The 5,385-nt window shown below is 32.1% G+C and overlaps 1 non-coding gene across 1 annotated transcript; it reads left to right on the top strand.

The window, feature by feature from the left end:
- The first annotated feature begins 1,596 nt into the window (after positions 1–1,596).
- LOC139846354 (small nucleolar RNA R71) lies at positions 1,597–1,703 on the top strand. The gene has a single exon (XR_011759067.1). It is a non-coding gene; the product is annotated as a small nucleolar RNA R71 (small nucleolar RNA).
- Positions 1,704–5,385: the final 3,682 nt, after the last annotated feature.

Raw genomic sequence — 5,385 nt, 5'->3', positions numbered from 1 at the left:
GTCACTTTTTCAGTTGGTGCGGCACGGCGCTTTTGGCTCACAGGAGTGGCGCTCTTGAATGAGGAGCGGCGCGTTTGATGCTGATTCTACAGCTTCCATTTCGTTAGCCAATTTTGCCCAAGATTTGGTCAATTTTACACCAAATCAACTCCTTAGCCCTTAATTTACCATTTAGCTCAATAGCACACAAAATAGGCTCCAAAATAGTCATAAACCGAACAAAGTGAGGTAGATATCACGAAATAAAACATATATAAATGGAGCAATATCAAACCCCCTACATTTGAATCTTTGCTTGTCTTCAAGCAAATAATTGAGACGACCCGTCCTAATCTATAAGGACGAATACAGTAACATATGGATACATTGCGAGGTATTTGACCTCTATATGATACATTTTACAAACATTGCATTCGTTTTTAAAGACAAACTTTCATTACATCGAAAGTTGACATGCATGCATACCCTTTCATAATATATCCAAACTATAAATGACTTAATAGTAATCTTGTTGAACTCAATGACTTGAATGCAATGTCTTTTGAAATCTGCCATGAATAACTTCAAGTAATATCTTTAAAATGAGCAAATGCACAGCGGAAGATTTCTTTCAAACCTGAGAATAAACATGCTTTCAAGTGTCAATCAAAAGGTTGGTGAGTTCATTAGTTTATCATAAACATTCATTTCCATCATTTTAATAGACCACAAGATTTCATATATTTAATTGTACACGTAACCCGAGTGCAAAATAACACGAGTAACCCGCGAATTAAAAAATCATTCATATGGTGAACACCTGGTAACCGACCTTAACTAGATGCATATAGAATATCTCCATCATTCCGGGACTCACAACGAACATGATAAATCGAATACTAAAGCATCTGTAACCCGGATGGGGCCCGTTGGGCCCGATAGATCTATCTTTAGGATTCGCGTCAATTGGTGGCAATTATCATAAACACCAATTCTTAGGCTACCAAGCTAAAAAGGGGCATATTCGATTCGATAATCCAACTGTAGAATGTAGTTTCGATTACTTGTGTCTATTTCATAAAACATTTATAAAAGCAGCATATGTATTCTCAGTCCCAAAAATATATATTGCAAAAGCATTAAAAAAGGGGGCAAATGAAACTCACAGTGTTGTATTTTGTAGTAAAATACATATGATGGCTTTGAACAAGTGCAAGATTGGCCTCGAATTCACGAACCTATATTAAGTATATATATTCATATGTTGATCAATATCTGTCTAACAATTTAGATTAGGTCATAGTGTATCACAATCCTAATGCTCGAGCTTGCAAGCGTCACTTGCCCATTATCAATCTTTCCCAAATGTTTGAAATTGATTGTTCAAGCTTGCAAGCGTCACTTACCCATTATCACTCTCGACTTGTGCTACACTTTTCGTTTTCAAATCGCGGTGAAGGTGCCAATTCATACATGTTGACCGAGATATCTTCTAACATAATTTTGACCGCATTTGATGATTTGTACATAAATACCCCACCGGATGAAGAATCAAGATATTGCTTCATAAAAGTATTACAACCCCGATAGAATGTGTTGATATACTCCTTCTTCGTCAAACCATGCGGTGGGCAAGTTCTTAGTAGTTTCTTGAATCGAACCCATGCATCATACAAACTCTCATCACCCCGTTGTGTGAACCCATTAATCTCCATTCTAAGTCGCTCTACTTTTGACGGTGGAAAGAAATGAATAATAAACTCGTTTGTTAATTCTTGAAAACACCTTATGGAATCGGATGGTAAACTTCACATCCAAGCTTTTGCGTCTCTTTGAAGTGTGAAGGGGAATGCCCTTAGCTTAAAAGCGTCATCGGTGACGTTTTTGGTTTTGTAAATATCACAAAGATCATTAAAGTGTTGAATATGTTCGAAAGGATTCTCATCTAACAACCCATGAAAGTATGTATCCTTGATCAACGTGAAAAAGTTACCCTCGATCTTCCAATTATCCGCTTCAATTGGTGGTTTTGTAATAGCCGGTGCTATCATTGTTGGTGCAACTAATCTAGCGTTCCATATTGGTGTGTCGTTTGGATCATTCAATAATTCTTGATTAACCGGAGGACCATTAGGATTGCCCTCTTCATCGTGAATTGGATTACCGTTTGGTTCTAAACAAAATGGCAAAGCTTCAAAATTCTTTCTTAATACCCTTTCTTCTCTATGATTATAAACCCCGTGCACGTGTCTTTCCGGATCGGAGAATGGATGTGTGAACTCTTGATCCTTGTGAGACCTTGTTTTCATACACCAAAGGTACATATCCTTCAATCACAACACAAACACAAGCGGTTTTCCAAACGAAAATAATAATATAAAATGCGAAAAGTAACTTCCGTAAGGGTAAACCCCTACGAAAGGATCGAACAATTAAAAATTAAACCAAATACCAACTAGGCTAACCGCATCCCCGGCAGCGGTGCCAAGAAAGTGTGATGCATTCGTACGATATACATATTTTACCCTCTAATTTTATATTTGATTCAAACACTACAATCAAGCACACACAACTAACGAGCACTTAGGACCCGGTTATTATACTAATTTATTTTAAGTATTCTTATCATGTTCGTCCCAAGGGAAACGGTGTAAGTCGGATATTTGAAACTATCAATTGTTCTAGGGTTTGTTTGATTGGGGGGGAGGGGGGGTTCGATTTATATCAACTAACAACTAAAACTTGCGCAATTAAACATGTAGTGACCAGAACTTTTCCATGATTATATATATTAAATGAAAACTATATTTACATGATTTAATGTTTCCAACATGTTAAGTAATCAAACTTGTTAAGACTTGATTAATTGAAATAGGTTTCACGTAGACAATTGACCACCCAAGTTGACCGGAAATTCACGAACGTTAAAACTTGTAAAAACTATATGTTGATATATATATATATATATATATATATATATATATATATATATATATATATATATATATATATATATATATATATATATATATATATATATATATATATATATATATATATATATATATATAGTTAACATGATATTATGTTAAATAAGTATCTCACTAGGTATATTAACAATGAGTTATATACATAAAAATGAGACTACTAAGTTAGAAAACTCAAAACGAGATATATAATGATTATCGTTATAACAACGTCTTATTAAATACATATGTATCATATTAAGATATACTTACACTATATTTAACATGATAAAATTATAATTATATATATCATTAAGTATGTTAACAATGAACTACATATGTAAAACAAGACTACTAACTTAAGAATTTCGAAAACGAGACATATATGTAACGATTATTGTCGTAAAGGCATTTTAATGTATATATATCATATTAAGATATATTCATACATTATTATATCATGATAATGTAATAATTTAACATCTCATTAAATATAATAAACAATGGGTTAACAACATTAATTGAGATCGTTAACTTAAAGGTTTCAAAACAACACTTACATATAACGACTAACAATGACTTAACGACTCAGTTAAAATGTATATACATGTAGTATATTAAGATGTATTAGTACACTTTTGATAGACTTCAAGACACATATTAAAGTATTTCTACTTAACAAAAATGCTTACAATTGCATTCTCATTCATTTTCATCAACAATTCTACTCGTATACACTCGTATTCGTACTTGTACAATACACAGCTTATAAATGTATTTACTATTGGTATATACACTCCAATGATCAGCTCTTAGCAGCCCTTGTGAGTCACCAAGACATGTGGGAACCATCATTTTGCAACTATCATGAATTATTACACTAAAAATCAAATTACAACTTGCATATATTGACTAGCTCATTCACTTTTTTGGTACACTCCACACACACTTTCATTTTGCAACTTTCTTTCATCCATTTGATATCTCTCTTGTTCTCTCAAATTGTTCTAAGTGTTCTTCATCATCTCCATCAAAATCTAACTCAATCTAGCTCAAAAATCCATACATAGATCAACATACAAAACAACTACTCAAGAACACTTCAAGAACACTTTCAAGTTTGCAAGTCTACTTCCAAGTTTTCTAATCCATACCAAGTAATCATCTAAGATCAAGAAACCTTTGTTATTTATAGTAGGTTATCTTTCTAATTCAAGGTAATATCCATATTCAAGCTTTGATTCAATTTCTATAACTATAAACTATCTTAATTCGAGTAAAAATCTTACTTGAACTTGTTTTCGTGTCATGATTCTACTTCAAGAACTTTCAAGCCATCCAAGAATCCTTTGAAGCTAGATCATTTCTTGTCACTTCCAGTAGGTTTACCTACTAAATTTGAGGTAGTAATGATGTTCATAACATTATTCGATTCATATATATATATAACTATCATATTCGAAGATCTAAACTTGTAATCACTAGAACATAGTTTAGTTAATTCTAAACTTGTTCGCAAACAAAGTTAATCCTTACTTGACTTTTAAAATCAACTAAACACATTTTCTATATCTATATGATATGCTAACTTAATGATTTAAAACCTGGAAACACGAAGAACACCGTAAAATCGGACATACGCCGTCTTAGTAAAACCGCGGGCTGTTTTGGGTTTGATAATTAAAAACTATGATAAACTTAGATTTAAAAGTTGTTCTTCTGGAAAAATGATTTTTCTTATTAACATGAAACTATATCCAAAAATCATGGTTAAACTCAAATTGGAAGTATGTTTTTCAAAATGGTCATTAACACATCGTTCTTTCAACCTAAATGACTACCTCTTACAATATTGACTTGTAACCTGTATTTATGACTATAAACTTATACTTTTTATGTTTAGTTTCATAAATTTCAATTCATTATGAAACCATAGCAACTTGAATCACTCAAAACGGATTTAAAACGAAGAAGTTATGGGTAAAACAAGATTGAATAATTTTGCTTGTTATAGCTACGTGAAATTTGTAACAAATCTATACAAATCATAACTTAACTAAATTATATTGTATTATAAATGTATTCTAACATATTATGTAATCTTGGAATACCATAGACATGTATACAATGTTTTGACATATCATATCGACCCATCTATATATATTATTTGGGAACAACCATAGACACTCTATATGCGGTAATGATCGAGTCAGCTATACAGGGTTGAGGTTGATTCCAAAATAATATATATACTTTGAGTTGTGATCGAGTCTGAGACTTGTATGCACTGGGTCGTGGATTGATTCGAGATAATATATATTGATTTATTTCTGTACTACTAACTGTGGACAATTATTTATGGACTACAAACATTGGACTATCAACTTAACAAACTTAAATCGTTAAAACATAATAAAATATGGTATAATTATATTTCGAT

This window comes from Rutidosis leptorrhynchoides, chromosome 4 (assembly GCF_046630445.1).
Source record: "Rutidosis leptorrhynchoides isolate AG116_Rl617_1_P2 chromosome 4, CSIRO_AGI_Rlap_v1, whole genome shotgun sequence".
Taxonomy (NCBI): Eukaryota; Viridiplantae; Streptophyta; class Magnoliopsida; order Asterales; family Asteraceae; genus Rutidosis; species Rutidosis leptorrhynchoides.
Note: the sequence above shows the minus strand (reverse complement) of the source record. Positions and strands in the feature narration are given on the sequence as shown.